This window comes from Balaenoptera acutorostrata, chromosome 2, assembly GCF_949987535.1.
Source record: "Balaenoptera acutorostrata chromosome 2, mBalAcu1.1, whole genome shotgun sequence".
NCBI lineage: Eukaryota > Metazoa > Chordata > Mammalia > Artiodactyla > Balaenopteridae > Balaenoptera > Balaenoptera acutorostrata.
Window position 1 is genome coordinate 41,556,535 of NC_080065.1, and position 23,055 is coordinate 41,579,589.

At 36.7% G+C, this 23,055-nt stretch overlaps 1 pseudogene; it reads right to left on the reverse strand.

The window, feature by feature from the left end:
• Positions 1–1,695: 1,695 nt before the first annotated feature.
• On the reverse strand, positions 1,696–21,611 carry LOC103013619 (protein MAL2-like; annotated as a pseudogene).
• Between the last annotated feature and the right edge of the window lie 1,444 nt (positions 21,612–23,055).

Sequence of the window (23,055 nt, forward strand, 5' to 3'; positions counted from 1 at the left end):
TCAAGATTTGTGATGTCATGTGAATGTGTATGCTGCTCCACGTGTGCGCACAAATATGTGTGCTCATGTATGTGTACGCAGAGAAAAGTGTCTATGATATAATTTTTAATTATGGAAATTGATCCAAGGCACAGAACACAAACTGTAATCAAACAGGAATATTTAGTTTCTCTGAACCTAACTAAAATATTGATTAAAGAGACTCAAAGAGATTGATTCTCTGACCTAGAAACCCCTGCTTTGCCAACCTCAGAATTGAAGTTATATATTGGATATAAACACTGTTGAGATAACTCTGAATGAGGCTAAGGAGACTATTTCTTCTCCTTCCATTGAATTTTAAGGTCAGATCTAGACAAAAATTGTCTTGCAATAGGATGGGTTTTAGGAAAACAAAAACCTAGTTAGCCATAGTTTTTCAAAATTCTGTCCCCAGTGGTCTAGTGGTTAGGATTCTGTGCTCTCAGAATTCTAGACCTTCTTTGGTCACTGACCAGTTTTGTGACCTTACTTCTCTGATATTATTTTTCTGTTTCTTTTTTTTCTCACTTGTATAAATTATCTGGCATTCTATGTATAATTACATAACCCATACTGATTATATTTATTTGTTATATTTAGTAGAATTAGTTTTCCTTAGGCAACCCATGACTTATGTGTGCCTCAGAATTTCCCCCTGAGATACAAAAAAGTTCCCTAGCACTACAAAAAATGAAAAAAGATGTTTCTCTAGTTCATTCTTGGTGGGGGGAAAAAAAAGAAAACTTAGATTACTTGCAACCTGACAGAACAAAGGAAGTACATGCAGATGTACTTTCCCCAAAATGAGGAGAAATAGGATGATTTACTAATGCCTGAACTTTTCTACTTAACAAGGGCCATGCAGTTTTTCTTGTATAACGAAATTGGCTTTATCCAATTCTAGCACAACTGTATTTTAAAGAAATAAAATATTTATGACTCTGTATGAAAAAATTTATATGCCAAAAATTATAAATTAAATAGGATTTGTTTACTTTCAAATGGATTTAGCCTAACATTTAAAGTATTTAATTTATAAAAATTAAATCTTAATTCAAATTTTAAGGTGAACATTTATTGCATACGGTGGTGTTCAGCTTTATTTGAATTAAAATGTGTATTAATTGACATCTTGCCTACATAAAAATGATGATATTATGGTGATTCTTTTTATTTTGTTTTGTTTCATTTTTAATTAAGGGTTAAGTTGCAGATGTGACCAAACCAGAACCTTGTAGATGAATGAATATTCTGAAATGTATAACTGTAGTTTAATAAAGTAGTGCAGATGGGCTCATGGTGGAAATAAAATATAGTAATACCATCAAAAGACATTTAATCTGTGCCTTCATAAGAAATATTGATTTTTTTTAGGTTAAAAGCACAGTTAGTTGCCAAATATTATTAGTTTGAAGTAGTAAACTCCCTTGCCAAAGCAGTCCAAGAGGGAAAATTTTCCTTTCTTTCCTCACCACCACCACCAAATTTCCCCCAAACTTAAAGGACAAGTTATCCTACAGTTACAAATGCTCAGTTGGCTTCTAGAGTCTTCTGACCCCGAGTATAGAACCCACTTCACATGCCTGCCCAGGTTCCCACGTTCACATCTGCCTGCTAGGCTTCAACAGGGTGCTCACTGGAATGTCCCTGCTGTCACCAGCAGTGCTTCATCTGTCACACCGCCAGTATTTCCGCCCTCCCAGCTGCCAGCTGGCCCAGCACAGCCTTCACACACCATCCACAAGGGGAACTGCAGTGGCCCACGCACCCAGGCCCAACTTGATAGGACTCACAGTAGCTCTGGTTCTTCCCATCATGGCCAGACTCAGATAAAGTATTGTGCAGTGGGACCTGGGACAAGGCTCCGCCAGCACCTGATAACACAACACAGAAGTGTGGGGTTTAACACCCCATGGACAAACGTAGGCTAATTAGAGTCAGAAAATGAAAGAGCCAGCAGATAAATTCCTCTCCTTTCCTTCTCTTTCAGACTGTTGAGTAGCAAGGGTTCCATAAAACCTTCCTCAAAGACTTCCGTACTGATTATGAGAAATATGTTGTGCTTCCTTCTGAAGCTGTGGCTGTTGGGCAGTGAACCACCTTTCCTCCTTCCTTGACTCACCTCTTTTTCCCTCACTCTTGTCGCTCTGGCATTGACCCTCCCCATAAAGTCTTAGGACGTAGTCTCTATTTTTCAGGGAGCTTTAAGATATCAAATTTTGGGGCATATATAATCTTAAATCTGTAAGAAATCTAAAATACTATGATAATAATTAAAAATCTTTCTGTAAAATTCCACTTGAATATCCATAGTTATCACCCTTTAACAACAATACACCAAGTTTAAAAAAAAAACAAAAAACAAAAGACAAAGTTCTCCTTAATACCAGGAAATTAATCTAGTTCAGGAAAAGATCCTATTTTTCTTATAGCTCTGTACCATGTGATGTAAAATACTAATCATTTTTTAAACTTCAGTCAGGACTGGTAAAGGATAATAAAATAATAAAAAAGTATGTTTTACTACTAGAGCTAATCAATGAATTTGGTAAAGTAGCAGGATACAAAATTAATGCACAGAAATCTCTTGCATTCCTATACACTAATGATGAAAAATCTGAAAGTGAAATTAAGAAAACACTCCCATTTACCATTGCAACAAAAAGAATAAAATATCTAGGAATAAACCTACCTAAGGAGACAAAAGACCTGTATGCAGAAAATTATAAGACACTGATAAAAGAAATTAAAGATGATAAAAATAGATGGAGACATATACCATGTTCTTGGACTGGAAGAATCAACATTGTGAAAATGACTCTACTACACAAAGCAATCTATAGATTCAGTGCAATCCCTATCAAACTACCACTGGCATGTTTCACAGAACTAGAACAAAAAATTTCACAATTTGTATGGAAACACAAAAGACCCCGAATAGCCAAAGCAATCTTGAGAAAGAAAAATGGAGCTGGAGGAATCAGGCTCCCTGACTTCAGACTATACTACAAAACTACAGTAATCAAGACAGTATGGCACTGGCACAAAAACAGAAATATAGATCAATGGAACAGGATAGAAAGCCCAGAGATAAACCCACGCACATATGGTCACCTTATCTTTGATAAAGGAGGCAAGAATATACAGTGGAGAAAAGAAAGCCTCTTCAATAAGTGGTGCTGGGAAAGCTGGACAGCTACATGTAAAAGAATGAAATTAGAACACTCCCTAACACCATACACTAAAATAAACTCAAAATGGATTAAAGACCTAAATGTAAGCCCAGACACTACCAAACTCTTAGAGGAAAACATAGGCAGAACACTCTATGACATAAATCACAGCAAGATCCTTTTTGTCCCACCTACTAGAGAAATGGAAATAAAAACAAAAATAAACAAATGGGACCTAATGAAACTTAAAAGCTTTTGCACAGCCAAGGAAACCATAAACAAGATGAAAAGACAACCCTCAGAATGGGAGAAAATATTTGCAAATGAAGCAACTGACAAAAGATAAATCTCCAAAATATACAAGCATCTCATGCAGCTCAATATCAAAAAAACAAACAACCCAATCCAAAAATGGGCAGAAGACCTAAATAGACATTTCTCCAAAGAAGATAAACAGATTGTCAACAAACACATGAAAGAATGCTCAACATCATTAATCATTAGAGAAATGCAAATCAAAACTACAATGAGATATCATCTCACACTGGTCAGAATGGCCATCATCAAAAAATCTACAAACAATAAATGCTGGAGAGGGTGTGGAGAAAAGGGAACCCTCTTGCACTGTTGGTGGGAATGTAAATTGATACAGCCACTATGGAGAACAGTATGGAGGTTCCTTAAAAAACTAAAAATAGAACTACCATACAACCCAGCAATCCCACTACTGTGCATATACCCTGAGAAAACCAGAATTCAAAAAGAGTCATGTACCAAAATGTTCATTGCAGCTCTATTTACAATAGCCAGGACATGGAAGCAACCTAAGTGCCCATCAACAGATGAATGGATAAAGAAGATGTGGCAGATATATACAGTGGAATATTACTCAGCCATAAAAAGAAACAGAATTGAGCTATTTGTAGTGAGGTGGATAGACCTAGAGTCTGTCATACAGAGTGAAGTAAGTCAGAAAGAGAAAAAAAAATACCATATGCTAACACATATATATGGAATCTTAAAAAAAAAAAAAAAGGTCATGAAGAACCTAGTGGCAAGACGGGAATAAAGACACAGACCTACTAGAGAATGGACTTGAGGATATGGGGAGGGGGAAGGGTAAGCTGGGACAAAGTGAGAGAGTGGCATGGACATATATACACTACCAAACGTAAAATAGATAGGTAGTGGGAAGCAGCTGTATAGCACAGGGAGATCAGCTCGGTGCTTTGTGACCACCTAAAGGGGTGGGATAGGGAGGGTGGGAGGGAGGGAGATGCAAGAGGGAAGAGATATGGGGACATATGTGTATGTATAACTGATTCACTTTGTTATAAAGCAGAAACTAACACACCACTGTAAAGCAATTATACGCCAATAAAGATGTTAAAAAAAATATTTCTAACACCCTAAAAAAATAAATATATAAATAAATAAAAAAGTATGTTTTAAAGAAATACAGGAAACATATGATTAGTTTACTGTGGAAAATAGATCTGATGAACAATAACAATGAACATTAACAAAAATTAATTCACTTTTTTTTCTTTCTCATGAACTTTATTGAGGTATAATGTATATACAATAAAATGTACCCATTTAAAGTATACAGTTCAATGAGTTCTGACAAATATCTATACCCATATTACCATCATCACAATCAAGATTTAGGATATTTGCATCACCCCAAATAGTTCTCTCCTGACCTTTTTCAGCAACACTTTCCCACTCTTAGCCCCAGGCAACCACTGGTCTCATCGGCTTTCACTTTGTCACCATAGAGTAATTTTGTTTATTCTAGAATTTCGTATAAATAGACTGATCACGCACACACATTTGTGTTTATATGTATGTCTAGGTTCTTTCTCTCAACATAATGTTTTTGAGGTTCATCCATATAGCTATGTTTACTGGTAGTTTGTTTCTTTTTGTTGCAAGGGAATATGCCATTATATTGATACACCACATGTGATTGGACCTTTTCATTGTTTCTAATTTTTGCCTACTACCAATCCAGCTGCTATGAGCATCTGTGTGCAAATTTTTCTGTAGATATGTATTTTCATTTATTTTGGGTAAATATTTAGTAGTGGAATTTCTGTATCATATGGTAAGTGTATGTTTAACTTTAGAAGAAACTACCTAATTATTTTCTAAAGCAGTTGGACCACAAGCAATGTGCAAGAGTTCCAGTTGTTCTGTATCTTTCTCAACACTTATTAATCTTTATAATTGTAGCCATTTTATTGGAGAGTGTTATCTCCTGGTAGTTTTAATTTGCGTTTCTCTGCTGAGCAATGATGTTGAGCATCTTTTCCTGTGCTTATTACCATGTCCTATCTTCTTGGAAAGTGTCTGTTTACATCTTTTGTTCATTTTTATTGATGTTTGTCTTCTTATTGACTTTTAAACAATGAGAAGCCTTCAGAATCCACTGAGGGGTCTTGTGGTTTACAAATATGCCAGAACATTTTAATTAAATTCATGAAATAAGAACAATTAATTACCTCATTTTCTGCTTTTAGCCTCCTTCCTCAGGAAGCTCCAGCTATTCTCGCCTTCTATCTGTTCTTAGAACAAGCCCAGTTTTAACCAGCACCTCACATTGCTCTTGCAATTAGCCCTGCTTGAAATTCTGCTTCCTTGTCCCCTCATGTGACTGGATCCTTCTCATCTCTCACGTCTCAGCCCAAAAGTCATATCCTCAGAGAAACCTTCCATGATCACCCAATTTAAAATAAAGCCTTTTATGCCAGTTCCTATCACAGCACCCTGTCTCATCACTTCTCATAATCTAGTTATATATTTTTAATTTATTTACTAAGTTGTTTATTGCTTCCCCCCCCCCACAACCCGTGCTCCATAAGAGTAGACACCATGCCCAACCTGTTTTTCCAGGGACCCTTCCAGCATGTTACACAGTGCAAAGCCCACATTGGGAGTGGAATAAATATTTACTGCTGAATGAATTAATACCTCAGTTCTCCATGGATCATTAATTTGAAGGTCAGTTTATACTTAGAGAAATGATTTACTCCCTAAAGTTCCTGTTGAAGTTTTAGGCAGCTGTCAGTAACTCAAAAAATGGGGATATGCTTGGACTCTCTTCCTACTCACCTATTCATCAGGAGATTCCTACGGTAAAAGAGGCTTCATGAGCTTTCCTAGACGACTGTGTGCAACTACAGGAATTCCAAGGAGTCACAGTATAGTTCGTGGCTTTTTGAGACTTCACATCAATGTTGAAACTTTTCAGAATAAGTGTCTCAAAATAAACAGGATTATCCAAAGGCTACTGAGCTATTTCTGGGCTCACTGAGAAACTAGGGAAATCACACAATGAGTAAAGTGGGCCCAGTAGAAGACAACAGAGAGCGGTGGGTATCTTGGTGAGTGCCACGTGTTGTCATGCTAAAATGAAGGATCAGTTTTTCCCAATCTCCTGGTTATGAATGATTAAGTGAATGAAGACAGGTTCACTTGTAGGCTCTATGTCTTAGTAATTATATTAATATTGGCAAGTTACTTAATCTCTATTTTAGTTTCTTTATCGTTAGTGGGGATAATAAGACCTAATGTTTAAGCTGTTTTCTGGATTAAGTGGAATGCTAGCAGAGTGCCTGGCATATAGTAGAAGTTTTATTTTGGTTTTTGTTTGTTTCCCAATTTAAATCACTTAAGCTTACATGTATTAGAAAGCAAACATTTTCTAAACACATACTGTATTTAGTTCTCTGTTCAACTAGCTGCCTAATAAATATTCACTAAGAGCAATAAAAATTTAATGGGTCTAGGAACAAATAGGTAACAATTATATAACCTAGAGACTGCAGCAGCAAATGAAATAAAAAATGTATTAAAAAAGAAAGACCTTAAATTCATATTACTAAGTGAAAGAAGTCAATGTGAAAAGGCAACATACTGTATGATTCCAACTATATGACATTCTGGAAAAGGCAAAACTGTGGAGACAATAAAAAAGATCAGTGGTTGCCAAGGCTGGAGTAAGGGGAGGAGAGATGAAAAAGCAGGGCACAGGGGATTTTTAGAGCAGTAAAAATACTCTATGATATAATAATGATGGGTACAGTGTATATGTCATTATATATTTGTCCAAACCCATGGAATGTATAATACCAAGAGTGAACCCTAGGGTAAACTATGGGGTTTTGGTTGATTATGGTGTGTCAATATAGGTTCATCCTTGGTTTAAAAAAAAAAAAAGTACCATTCTGGTGACTGATGTTAACAATGAGAGAGGTTATGCATGTGTAGGGGCAGGGAGTATATAGGAAATCTCTGCACCTCCCTCTAAATTTTGTTGTAAACCTAAAACTGTTCTAAAATAATTGTCGAAAGAAAGAAAATAATTCAAAGGAAAAAATACTTTTCATAATCAATTTAATAGAGCAGAGACTCAGACAAACTTAAAAAATAATTTTTTCAAGATATTCTTATTAAACATTCTCTAAAGAATAAGAAATATAATTTGTGCTTGACTTTAAAAAAAGGTTGCAGTGCATTTGTTTGGCAATATTGTAGAATTAGATATTGTATTTTGTGTACATTTTCCAGACAGTCAAATCTTACTCTGTGATATTTCCTTTAAAAATAACTTTGTCGGGCTTCCCTGGTGGCGCAGTGGTTGAGAATCTGCCTGCCAATGCAGGGGACACGGGTTCGAGCCCTGGTCTGGGAGGATCCCACATGCCGCGGAGCAACTGTGCCCGTGAGCCACAATTGCTGAGCCTGCGCGTCTGGAGCCTGTGCTCCTCAACAAGAGAGGCCACGATAGTGAGAGGCCCGCGCACCGCGATGAAGAGTGGCCCCCGCTTGCCACAGCTAGAGAAAGCCCTCGCACAGAAACGAAGACCCAACACAGCCATAAATAAATAAATTAATTAATTTAAAAAAAAACGACTGTACAGCTGTGTTAATTAAAAAATAATAATAACTTTGTCTAAATATTATATAATATCACTTACATGTGGAATCTAAAAAAAACCAGTACAAATCAACTTATTTACAAAACTGAAACAGATTCACAGACATAGAAAACAAAATTATGGTTACCAAAAGGGAAAGGGGAGGGAAAGGGAGAAATTAGGAGTATGGGATTAACAGATACACACCATATATAAAATAGATCAACAACAAGGATTTACTGTATGGCACATGGAACTATATTCAATATCTTATAATAACCTATAATGGAAAATAATCTAAAATTGTATACCTGAAACTAACACAGTATTGTAAATCAACTATAGTTAAATTAAAAAATAAGTATATAAAAATAAAAATAACTATAAAGTTATAAATGTGATGCAGGTATTATTATATAGCAACTGGGCATCAGAGATTAATCAAACTGTACCAAGTTAAACAAACAAGAAGTTCCTATTCAATCCTAGGTCTTTCAGGATAGAGAAGAAGAGAAATTTGACTAAATAAAATAACTTCAAAAATCACGTCTGAAATCAATGGGTATGTAAGTAAAGTCAGCACCTGTATACAGATGAGTCTCATATCCGCCTGACCATATACTCCATCTTCATGCTGACCGTACATATTTGTATATCCTGTTGTCACCATAAACTCAGTAAGCCTAGAGGAAATGTCTTTATCTCTGCAAAAATAGTTTGTTTCTCAATTAAAATCCACTTTATTTCCTCAATCATTAAGGCTAAGGCTTCAAAAGTATACACTTGTCTTCCAGTCTTTGATTTTGAACCTCATGTCTGACCAGTTACTAAGTTCTAAAAATTTTTCTAGTGAGATAAGAAAAAAGATCGTTGGTTATTTCTTACTTCCCTTCTTAAGCCTGAAACCAGAAAGGGGAAAGGAAATTCTAAATGCAACAAGCAGAGTTCAATCATTTGCTTACCATGGGAAGAAGGAGCCTCTGAATTTAAAAATAACCCTTGCCTAGAGTCCAGTGATCAAAATCTATACTTGTCTCAGCTACTAACTAGCCTTGTGACATCAGATAAGACACTTCCCCTCTCTGCTTCAGTTACCTGATCTTCAGAATGGTGGGGAAGTGGGTGGTATTCTAAAATAGATTCTAAAATTCTGTGTGATCCTCCCTCTTGTCACATTTGTCCCTTTTTTTCTATCCCCACTGTAGCCAGTCCAAATATAGGCACTTATCACTTTATTTGTAGATTTTACATTACTTCAAAAATCACTGCAGGGCTTCCCTGGTGGTGCAGTGGTTGAGAATCTGCCTGCCAATGCAGGGGACACGGGTTCGAGCCCTGGTCTGGGAAGATCCCACATGCTGCGGAGCAACTAGGCCCGTGAGCCACAATTACTGAGCCTGCGCGTCTGGAGCCTGTGCTCCGCAACAAGAGAGGCCGCGACAGTGAGAGGCCTGCGCACCGCGATGAAGAGGGGCCCCCACTCGCCGCGACTAGAGAAAGCCCTCGCACAGAAACGAAGACCCAACACAGCCAAAAATAAATAAATAAATAAATAAATTTAAAAAAAATAACATATTGAAAAAAAAAAAAATCACTGCAGCTCTTTGCCCTAAAACCCATCGTTGACCTTACGGACAGATTTAACTTTCTAAAACACCATTCTCTTTGTTAATTCCTTACCTAAAACAGCTAGCAGTGTTAATTAAAATCATATTCTAGATCTTTCTAAATCACCTGCCACTGAAATTTGTCATACAAACCACCTACGTAAGCAAACTTTCTGCCCCAGTCAACCTAGATCACTCACTCATATGAAAACATGAACTGAGTTTTCTCATTTCTTCTTTTTTGCTCGTTTCGTGTATACAAGTCTTCTGTACCTGGTGTGCCCTCTTCATTCCTTACTACCCACTGAAAACTTGCTCTGCTCATATTTCACATCCTCCAAAAAGTCTGTTCTGATTACCCCAAACCAAAATGAGTTGTCTTGCATCTGAACTCTCTAATCAAATGAAAGGACTTGAGTGTCAATAGGTTGGATGGGAGAGGGGGCTCTCAGGCCCTTGGGGACGGAGAGGCTTCCCAAGTTGGGTGCCTGGTGGTGAGGGATCCCCATCACTGTTCTCCTCCAGCCATCCTGCTGAAGTATTTTTTTTTTTTAAAAAAGGAGTGAATAGATACTTAAGCACAGGCTGTTGGTGCCCTGCCCATAATCCATCTGCACTGTGCATGCCAACTACTGCTTACCAGGAGCACTTGGAATTCTCTGGTTGCAGACTCTTTGGCTCCGTGCAGAGCAGGCCACAAGTTCCAGGGAACTAACACCCCCAAGAGAAACCCTCAACAAAGGAAAAATGAGAGTTTGTGGATAAATAGCCTAGTTTCTTCGCTCCTCAGGCAGGATAATTCTGAGCAGTGTTCTACACAGCCTTCCAGAGTCTCCAGTGGGATTGAGCCCCAGTTGCCCCCAGCAGTAACCCACACAAAAACTTTCTTCCCAGTCTTGCTTCTCCGCTTCCCAGTCAGTGCTTTGGGAGGTCAAGTCCTGTATAAATTACTCGCACCCAAATGCTTGTTTTGGGGATCTGCTTCTGAGAGAAATTTTAGGTCTTCTATATATTTTGGGGTTTTTTTAATCTATTTTCTTTGGCCTTGTTTTGACTTACATAATTCAATCTTTTGAGAAAATTGCAGTTTCATTTATGCTTTCAAATATGTTGTTTTTTTTTTTGTCAAATGGATACTTTATTAGAGTCATAACACTTATAAAATAAATTTCTTTTCATCATGGAGTTACCAGATTTTAAAACCAACCAACACTGTCTCATTTTTACAGCTAAGATATATAAAGAAATTCTCAAATGCCATAATTTTTGTTCAAGTGCTTTGTCAGTCAACTCACAAATCTAGATCGTGATTAATTTACAATTCTAAGTATTCACAGTTAGATGAGCTTTAGGCTTGGTTCTTAATGATCTAGAAGCAATCCATTTACAAAAGTGTCACCAAAGCAGTTTCATGAAATCATTTAATTTAATGCCACCAAGCATGGACCTGTTATACCTTGGAAACAAAAATATAATCTCACAACTAAATCTAGCAAACTAACTTTTAACAATTCCAGCCGGAATGGACAATATATCCTTATGGCGCATATATGACTTTGTAATATACAATTCATAATTCAGGGTTAAGAGTGTGGCATGGAGCTAGAAAAACCAGGGAAGTTGGATATTATAGAAAAGCTATGACATCAGTATAAAGTCACAAGACTGATTTCCTCTTGCCACATAGTAAATATACCTTTTATCTCTGTAATTACATCACAAACCAAACCTTAATAAGATTCTTCTTTCTAGGGGATTATCACATAAACAGTATTTGATCATTGAGCATTGATTATGCTACTCATTCAGGATTGTTCTATGTTCCATGAAATCTAACAGCCCAGCTTATACCTGGCACTTATAGTGGATGATTCAGCCAAAAAGCAAAGGGTTGAAAGTATAAAATAATCAAAAGCCCTCTTTTCCCAGAGGTAGCCCTCTTGAGGCAAGAGATAAGTATCTTATTTGGACGGGTGGTGTGAGCTGGGGGCCTGACTCCAACTTGTTCTCCCATTCAAGCCATTTTGGCATCTTACCACGACCAGGATCTCTGAGGTGGGTTAAAATACTTTTCTGTGCTATTCATATTCAATAGATGTCAGGACTGTTCTCTAAACATGTGAGGATCTACAACTTTAAGTTATATTTCATATTCTATTCAAATTTAACTCAGAGTCATGTAAAAGAATTAGAAGTAAAAAGTTCACCCTTTGGAGAAGTCTATTGGGTAAAGCCTCACATATCCACACATAAGTATTTGTATATTCATGCACAGGGCAAACAGCTGTATTTGAAGCATAAATAAACCCAAAGTAAGACATCAGGAGCTAGATACCAGTTCCAGGAGTGGTTAGTGGTCTCTGGGGCTCTCATTTTAAGGATGCCAGATGAGCAGTTTGCTCAGTTGTTAGGAAACACTTAGGTGGATTAAGCAACTAGGGTTCACTTCATAAATTACTTTTTCCTGTACCCAAGACTCTGCTTGAATTAGCTTGAGAAACTATAGCCCCTTCAAGGGTAAGTATTTGACCATTAACCCAAAGTCAATGTGATTACTGCATGAGACTAAATACTATGTGGCTTGTCTAATTCGCTTTATACCTTTCAGGATCAGTTCAATAAAATACAGAACCCATAACCAAGGTTTTACACCAGAGGTCAGCAAAAAACAGCCTGCAGCCCATAGGCCAAATCCAGCCTGCTGCCGGTTTTTGTAAATAAAAATTTATTGGAACACAGCTACACTCACTCGTTTACTTATTGTCTATGGCCGCTTTCACGTAATAACAGCAGAGGTGAGTAGTTGTGACAGAGACTGAATGGCCCACAAAGCCTAAAATATTTACTATCTGGAACTTTAAAGAGTGTCGATCTCTGTTTTACACTAAAACATAGAGTTCAGTGGGAAGCTTATTTGAAATGTGTTTTTCTTCAGGAGTTTTAGTTACCTATTAAAACTAAGGTTCAGGTGACTCAGTAACTAAACACAAGAGATACCCCTTTTTTCATGAATGATATCTGTGTATTTTATGGATGTGAAGGGAAATTTTCTTTAAAATAAGAAAAAAAGAGAAAGAGGCAGATGTAAAACTAAAGGCTATTTCTCTGTTTAACATCATACTAAAATTAAAATTCCATCCATGAAATGAACCAAAACTTATACTTAGATTCTCTGCATATACTAAACAAATTACTTTGGGGATGTTGTTATATCTGGACAAAATGGTATCCAAATTGATCAGACATAAGAAGTACACAAATGAAACTAACACGCAGGCAGTCAGTTTGTAAGGGGTGTTAACGGTCGCCATCGTCGTAAAGCCAGACCCAAACTGCAACCGTAACAAGCTGTCGTCACAAAGGCAAAAACTTGTTAAGCAATGGTGAGACCCCTAATGTGGTACATATTCAAAACTTCACGATGAGATGTCTATTCGCACAGTGGTCTCACAGCCAAGCAAAGTGCAGCTATCAGGACTTGAGGATGTAGCAAATCATTTCTGTGACAATGGAAAGTGACCTTAGAGTGTGGCTGCCACGTTTATGTTATACTGGTTATTGTTCAAGAGCGGCTGCACAGCCATGCTTCTGTTGCAACGTAGATTGTGCAGTGATGTGGCGGTGCTTCCAGCAAAAAGGCTCCAAAGTAGAAGACGAACACTGTAAAATGGTAAGCAAAATCCAGGAAGTTCCAGCCGGCATTAATCTGAGTCACCACGCCAGAGAGGAACACGCCCAGGAAGAGGAGGGAACAGATGAAAGCCGTCACGGACACGAACATGACCCATCCTTGCAGCAGAGGTAGAGGAGCATTGGAGGAGGCGACCAGGATCCACACGAGTCCCCCGAACACCTGCTAGTGTTGGAGGGTCTCCTGCAGAGGCGGGGGGTGGCTGTGTCTCACCGCGGGGACAAGGACACTGGCAGCAGATGTTCTGGGAAGTACTCCTTGGCGTGAGCCCTCCCAGAGTCCGCCATTAGCCTCACCAAAGAGCCCGGATAGGCTCCACTGCTGGGTCACCTCAGGCCAAACAACCAACCTCAAATGTGTTGATATTTATGCATTATGTTCTCTAGCTTTATTTACCATGCTTGTAAGAATGTTTATTTTTCAATAAACTATCTCTTAGTTCTGTTGATCATCATTTCTGATATTTGGTTATTATTGCTTCTGTTACTCTTGTCATTTTCTATATTATTAGTGTCTGCTTTTACTTTTGGTATTTCTTGCTCTATGTTCCCTTGGTTTTACTACATTTCTAACTGTTTGAGACAATTGCTAAGTTTATTTATTCTCAGTTGGTCTTATCTTTTAATTATGAATATAAAATTATACATTTCTATTCAAATATTAATTTAGGACCACCAGTTGAAACATAAAGTGCTTTTTCTGTTTATTGATTTTAAATATTTAAAAATCCCCATTGTTACTTATTTAGCAATGTGTTATTTAGCAATATGTTATTTCATTTCCAAAATTATTGTGTTTTGTTAGTTACCTTTTGTTGCTGGTTTCTAATTTTATTTATTTTGACTAGAGAGTTATGGACTGTTTAATGTTATTCTTTTGAATCTCTTAAAACTTTTGATCAAACTATTGATTCATTTTTATAAAGGTTGAAAATATGTGCTTAAAAATATCCATTCTTTATTGGGTGAGTAGATCTCTAAAATATCTATGGACTAAAAAGTATTAATCAAGTTTGGGCATTTGAAGACCTGCTTTTTGTCTGCTTAATTAGTTGCTTAAAATATCCTACCATACTTGTAGATTTGAGATTTTTCCTCTGTAATTATATCAGTCTTGCTTTATATATTGCAAAGTTCTGGCTCAGTGCACACAAGTTTCAATTGTCATATTTTGGTTGATTTTTCATTTTATCATTATGAAATTTTCCTTTGTCACTTTGAATGCATTCCATCTTCTGGCTTCACAGATGGTTCCAACTTCTGATTCCCCACTGTACATGGGGCTTGCAGACTTGGCTTCTCTCTCTCTGCAGGTGCTGAGGCCTTAGCCGCTGCGGATTTTTTAGGTGACAGTCACTGCAAAGGTCTAATGGCTTCAAATATGGCTTATTGCTATATGTCTCTTTTCTGTTTCTGGCAGCTAGACATCAAGACACTTTACTTTCTTGTTCTGATATTAAAAATTCTATATCTGTATCTATACCATTTTCTACATATCTATTAATTTTTCTGTTTTGTGTGTGTATGTATATATATATATATACATACACATACACATTTTATACATACACACATATATGTTACATAGCAGGAAGAGATGCATATATGTGTGTGTAATGTATACAGAGAGAAGGCACACAAGAATTGGTGTATTAACATGCGTTCCTTCTGCCATCTTGACCTTGAAGTCTATCTAATCTTTTCTTAAATAGAAAATGTGATTAATTGGCATTTCCATTCAACTTCTTAAACTTCAAATGCATTTCTTTCATTTGGAATTAATTTTCCTGAGCAGTTTAGTGAGTACCTCATTGCTTTCCTATGAAAGCTGCCCAAAAGATTTCAACATAAGTTGCTAATGACTACTTAGTCCTTTCACTAGAAATGCAAAGCTCCCCTTGAGTGATACTACTGATGTATTTCTCTAAACGCTTTGTTAAATGGTTACTGCTTTTAGAAATGGTACCTGGGCTGATGCCCAAGCTTACATTAAGAAGGGAATGATATTAATGTGCCCTTTAAAAAAGCATCTTTTATAGCCTAGCAGGAAGAAAAATCACTTTACTCTCATAATTTGCTTTATGCATTGCTGTTATCATTGCTAATTACAGTATCCCAAAAAAGCATTTATTTATTAAGTCTCTTCGGTTTAGTTTCCTCAATTAGTAAAATTTATTTTCCTCTCTCAGTAAAATTTCTTTCTCCCTATTAAAATTTTTATATAATTTGATTGGGTAAAGAATATAGATGGATGATCAAATTAACTAATGATAGAGAGATTGGTTAAGTTAATACTTTGTTTTCTTTTATCATTCTATTCAGACTTAAAAATTCCAGATCTCTTTCCTTTCTAAAAGTAAAAAAGGCTTAAGGAGTTCTAAATCTCATTTAGCCAGACACATCCACTTATGCCTAACAATTTAGAATGTGTTTTGACAGATTTTCTTCCTTTCTTTGCTGTCTGTATTATAATTTATGGTTTCATTGCACAGCAGTTAAATATTATAGTCATTTTCAGGAAGAGAAGAAAAGTTACCATAATTTAGCTACCTTTCTACTATCATACCTGAATCATTTAGAAAATTTTAGGAATCTATACAACTGCATTTCTCATAAAACAATAAAACACTCCCATGTCTGTGTGCTGTGCAGTGCCAAGACTTACATCTGTGTAGCTCAGAAAATTAAGATAACTAAGTAAAACAAAAGAAATTAAATAAAGCACATTTTGCAGTACCATTGTGACCATGCAACTTGAACAAAGCCTATGAAAGCAAATTTTGTTCAACTGCAATTTCTTACGTAACATTTTCCAGCATTTTACATAATATAATATGAATGAAAGATAAAGTAGACCTTTAACATATAAGCCAAAAAAAGCTGATTGATTGTCAATGACTGCTAATTATAGTAGATTGTCAATGACTGCTAATTGACTGTCAATGACTGCTAATTATAAAAAAGATACAATTCGGGACGTCCCTGGTGGCACAGTGGTTAAGAATCCTCCTGCCAATTCAGGGGACACGGGGTTCGAGCCCTGGTCCGGGAAGATCCCACATCCCGCGGAGCAACTAAGCCAGTGAGCCACAACTACTGAGCCTACGTGCTGCAACTACTGAAGCCCGCACACCTAGAGCCGGTGCTCCACGACAAGAGAAGCCACCGCAATGAGAAACCAGTGCACCGCAACAAAGAGTAGCCCCCGCTCACCGCAACTAGAGAAAAAAGCCCGTGTGCAGCGACGGAGACCCAAGGCAGCCAAAAATGAAATAAATAAAATAAATTTATTAAAAAAAAATACAAGTCATTTTCTCATCAAGATTAGAATTGTTATCCCAAATATGACTGAAGTTACGATTTTTAAAAGGGTAAAATGAAATAATTTATTTAAGATTAATTATAGAATTATTGTAATAGCATAGCTTGCTATTACAGTATTTTGAATCAGATTTACACACATTTAAAAAGCGGTTTTATATGGGAATATATGTATATGTATAGCTGATTCACTTTGTTATAAAGCAGAAACTAACACACCATTGTAAAGCAATTATACTCCAATAAAGATGTTAAAATAAATAAATGGGCTTCCCTGGTGGCGCAGTGGTTGAGAGTCTGCCTGCCAATGAAGGGGACACGGGTTCGAGCCCTGGTGTAGGAAGATCCCACATGCCGCGGAGCAACTGGGCCCGTGAACCGCAAGGACTGAGCCTGCGCGTCTGGAGCCTGTGCTCCGCAACAAGAGAGGCCGCGACAGTGAGAGGCCCGCGCACCGCGATGAAGAGTGGCCCCCGCTCGCCGCAACTAGAGAAAGCCCTCGCACAGAAACGAAGACCCAGCACAGCCAAAAATAAATAAATAAATAAATAAATAAATTCTTTAAAAAATTAAATAAGTAAATAATAAATAAATAAATTAAAAATTAAAAAGGGGTTTTGTGGTTCAATTTACTAGATAATTTTGGTTATAAATCAGAAAAATCTTTTCTTTAGCATGTGTCCCTTCTGACATTTGACCTTGAAGTCTATCTAATCTTTTCTTCAGCACAACAAAGTTATTAGTTGGCATAACCATTAAAAATACCTGATGAACTGGCTATTAGTCTACTGGTTTTTCTGATTTTTTGTTTTTGTCTTGGCTTGATTATCTTAATATATTCTCTTGAGAAAATTGTTTCTTCATGTATGCTTTCAAATTTATAGACATGTATTTATTTATTATGTTCTCTTATAATCTTTAAAATGTTTAATATAGCTTTAGTTTATATCCCAGTTTTCATTTTCAGCAAAAATGGTTATTATCATTTGCAATGTACAATGAAAATAATTACTTTGGTCATATATTAGAACATATTAGTCTCTTGCAATTGTATCACTGACTCTCTTTGACCTTGAAATTTTAACAGTTTCTGACTTTTTTTATTATAAAATGTGTTTATTGAAATTATTTTCCTATGTATTGAATGCTTTAAGAGCTTCAAATGAAAAGATTTGATAATAAAGCAGTTTCACTTTTGATTCATCAAAAGTGTGGATTTCCTCCCAGATGAGTAAAATTTCTGAATGCATTGCTTGTTTTTATAAGTAATCATTTTCCTTTATAACAATGTATTTATAATTGCTTGAAAATATCATGGTGTTATTTTCTTCACTGGATTTCCCAATTTCCAAATGGTTTTCTTTCGACATCTATAACTGCAATGACTCATGAAACTCCCTCCATAACAGGATATAATTGTTCAGTGGGTAAGAAGACTCAAAGTGAGATAGTGGGTCAAGGATTAAGGGGAGAAAATGAGCATATCTTTAAGCCCAGAGCTCCACAGAACAGTTCTGAAAATCTAACTATATCCACGGTTTTTGGCTCAATGGGAAAATGACACAAGGAAAGTGCCTACAGAATGAATAAAAAGGAGGAGAACAAAAAGAAGGAAGAAGAAGAAGAAGGGGAAGATAGAAAGGTAATTGGTGATTCCATTTAAATTCCTTAAATTATATTACAGAATTTCTTTCAGTTTTTCAGGCTGTGTCTTCGAATGAATGCAATCATAGCTTTGACAAAAAGATAGCTTTGTAATTTACAAGTAAAGGGAAAGACATCATGCTTCGCCTATTCCAATTATTTTCAGCATTAAGAATAGGCAGCACAGAGACTGTGGCAAATGTGGAAGCCATTATGCACTAAATAGGCTTTGCCACTGAGCTTTTACTTTGCTTTATTTTTTGATAATAGAGAAGCTTCTGGCTAGTGCCATACACACACACACACACACACACATATATTTGAATGCAAACGAAGAGATGCCTTTGAATTTGAAACAAAGAATAGTCTGACATTGTGAAAGACTACTCATTTTATGCTTTTATAACTACTCTCAAGTAAGCATTTGAAACACTTTGCAATCTCACCATATTATTAAATAGTCAGGTTGATGCAGCATTATTTTAAAATAGTTTGACATTTCTAACGATTTGGACTTGAGTTTTAGGCTTTAACACAAATTACTTGGACGTTGAAGTGATCTATGCTCATCTTCCAATACAGTGTCTACAACAGTTGTTTAAAAATATAAATGTTATTTCACTTCCCAGCTTAAATCCTCTAATAGTTCACCAAGGCCAAATTCCTTAACAAAACATTAATAGTGCCTGAAAGAAGGGTCCAGGCACACGGTTCCCCACTATTCCCTACGTGCCAGCCACAATAATCATGTTCTAGTTCTTCCGAAGTTCCATAATCCACAGGTCCTAAGCACCTTGGAGTTGCCTGCTTTTCGCTGAAATGTGGAATGTGTCCACCATCCTTCCAGCTAACTCTTGCTTCATGTGTGAACTCAAAATTTACTCCCTGGACCCCCAGATTAGAGCAATTCCCTCTGTCAAATGCTCATCTAGGTCCCAATATTTTCTTTTATACCATTTGTCACAGCTTAACATTGAGGGAAGATAAAATTAACAACCACTGTTATATATTACACTATAAGGTCTATGAGTAAAAATGGACCTTATCAATTTTATTCACCATTTTATCCTCACAACCTAGCACTGTACTTTGGATTGAGTAGGAGGTGCTCAAGAAATATTTCTGACTGAATGCATGAATACACGGCATGATAGTTGTAGCTTTTAAAATATATGTTGATGAAAATATATTACAATCACAAATAAATAGAACTTAACATCATTTTGTAATTTATATAGGTGAATTCAGGTATTTTCAAGAGTCCTACCGTGTTCACAGTGGACATAAGGTTAATTTTTCTGAAAATTGTGGCAACATGTTTCCTTTCTGTGTTCTTTTCTTTCCACCATATTTAGAAATTTTAAGTTACACGAGAAAATATATATGAGAATATGTGGTAGTATCTTAGTTTTACTCCCCTGAAAGTAAACCCTGAAAAAGGAATTCAAGTGTAAACAGTTTAGATAGGAGATGATCTCAGGAAACACTGGTAGCAGAGTGAGAAAGTGAAACAGGGAATGGAGACAAATTTAATAGCATAAAAATGTGATAACAACACAGTAACAAGGGTGTGTTATTAAGCAAGTTACTACTTTGGGCTTTGGGACCCATTGTAGAACATGCACCTCAGCCTTATCCCAACTGAGGGGCAAGGGAGCTGGGGTATTTAAATACTGTCTCCTATCAGTTGTGGTTGAAAGATGTTCCCAAGGGATGTAAATTTACCAGGACTTCCAGCCAGCTACCATGCACCAGCATAGCAGCCTCCAACTGCCAGAGAAAACCCACAAAGAAATGTACGTGCTGTTCTTGGAAGTCTACTGGCGTGTACTACAAGGCTAAGAACCTGGGGGACATGGCAAGGCACAGAGTTTGCTTACAGTAGGCTTCATAAATATTTCTCAGTACACTATGCTATATTTTGATGATTCCAAAGACTGAGGGGGTCTATAATCTTGTTTTAATCATGATATTCCTGAATTGTATTAAAAATTCTTGGTGGTCCATTTTAAAATATAACAATAAAGAACATGACAGGAATGGACAGGTGTAGATGATAGCAAGTGGCATTGCTAAACCTATGCAGAAGCAGGTAGCCTTTAAAAATACTTGGGGAAAGGAATTAGCACAGTATTTGAAGGCTTAATCTAAAATGATTATAAAAATGCTTCCAGACGTGTGAATACAATTTGAAAAATAATTTGGCAAACAGTAGACCATTTCTTTTCTGTTCTTTTTTACCTCACATGTTGAAGTTGACCAAATTTGCTCTCCAAGTGGAAGCAAACAGAGAAAGATAAATAAGCATATGGGTCCTAAGGAGATAAAAAAAAGCTGAAATGGAAGAACATCAAAATATAGATATTGGTCATCTTGTGGTGTTTTCACAAAAATCTGATAGACTTTGGAATTATTGTATTGGAGTTACTCTTAGACATTTTACATGATACCATTACACTTCCACCCTAAAAATAAACTACCAAAAGAGACTGTGTATGAATGAATATTATATTGTATAGTGAAATAAAATATTGAATTTATCTTGTGATTTTAAATAAAATACAATATTTTATATATATTTGTTAGTCTCACAATATCTCTAGATAATAAATACTGTTACTTATCTGAAAAAAAGATTTGGAAACAATGCCACACAGTAAAAAAACCTTTCTGATTATTAAAGAGAATACGATAGTATCCAAATTTACAAGGGTATATCTATAATGAAAATAATTACTGTAAACAATACTTTCAGTTGTCATAGTGCTCTCATATTCATTGTTTCAACTAATCCTCAAAACATTCCATTTTAAAGGTAGGAAACTAAGTCTGACACTAGACGTCTAATTATGATGTCTCCCATCTTCAAAAAATAAAAATAAAAGCCATTGGATTGGACCTACCTCAGTTTCCCCCCAATAAATCCACCAATCTTGTCTCCTTTTCCATTCATCTTCTCCTCCTTTAAAGTAGAATAAAGGAACTGACCCTCTTCCTGTTGAAGACCAGTCCTTTCACTGGCACTCTGAATCAACTTGTCTTTTGCCTTCTTAGGAAACTGACACTACCAACTATCCTTCTTGCCTCAGCCATATCCGCTTTTAAATATCTTCATGTCTTTTCCATATTTAAAACCAGGCAAAACAAAGGCAAACAAAACAAAAAACCTCGCCCCTAAATCCCTCTCTATCTACCCTTTCACAGCCAAGCTCTTCTAATAAGTTGTCCATATTCGCTTTCGTTTCCTTCACACCCATTCACTCCTCACTCCCCATTCCCTCCCTCATTACATGATTAACCTGACAGGTTTTTTTCAACTTCATCGTACTTAATCTCCTTGTAACTTTTGTACTTGTTGAGCACTTCTTCCTTCCCTTGGCTTCATTAGTACTATTCGTTCCCAGTCTTCTTCTCATATTCTGCCTGCAACTACTCAATTTCTTTGTCAAGTTTATCCTCCTTTACCCACACATGAAGTACTTCAAGGGTAGTACTTTCTTTCTCCTCTATTTTATCAAAGCGGAGAAGATTGTGTCTGGGGAACTTGTAACTAAAGATAGATGTTTAAGTAATTCAGACAATAGTGACTCTTCAGTTGTGAAGACATTAATTATATGAGACAGTCTATGGACTTCCAGTTTTTTTTTTTTTTTAAGGATTTTCTTATTTATTTATTTATTTATTTATTTATTTATTTTTGGCTGTGTTGGGTCTTCGGTTCGTGCGAGGGCTTTCTCCAGTTGCGGCAAGCGGGGGCCACTCTTCATCGCGGTGCGGGGACCGCTCTTCATCGCGGTGCGCGGGCCTTTCTCTATCGCGGCCCCTCCCGTCGCGGGGCACAGGCTCCAGACGCGCAGGCTCAGCAACTGTGGCTCACGGGCCCAGCTGCTCCGTGGCATGTGGGATCTTCCCAGACCAGGGCTCGAACCCGTGTCCCCTGCATTAGCAGGCAGATTCTCAACCACTGCGCCACCAGGGAAGCCCCTGGACTTCCAGTTTTGTAGACAACACATTAGAAGAAATTGAAAAACTGACTGCCATCTGTTTTTATTTTTCTTTTTTTTTTTTTAACTGTAAACCATTCTAGAAACATTAGTAGCTACATTTAGAAAAAACCTTATATTTAAGAAAGCTCTAGTTCATGGGAAGAGATATTACCTTTCTCTCTTTCTTTCTGGGACTGGCCATATTAGACACAGTCTGACATCTTACATTTCCCCAAATGGACTACTTTTACAATGAAATGCTGCTGCAGTGACACGATCCAGCTGCACTCCTCACCATGTGTAAAGGAACAATCTTAGTCTCACTTTACTTCATTGCTGACTACTCTGGAGATGCTCCTCGACAGATCAAATCCCAGTTATTCTTTATCCTTGCCCTTGAATTCCAAAATGTAAATCAAATTCATGTATATTACCTGTCTCACCTAAGGCTGCTTTGCAAGCACAGCATGGATTGCTTGTAAGTACAGAGTACAGGTACAAACACAACTGAAATCAGTATCAGTTATTTTTCTGAGGATATTAAGAACACTGAACAGGTGAATTGCTGCTGTGAGTATTTTTCTATGCTAGAATATATGCAGATATCACTGCTATCTTTCTTTTGTTTTATTCCTTACCAAATAGGCTTGAAATGCAGGTTATTGTCGTAGGATACTGGTTCATTTTT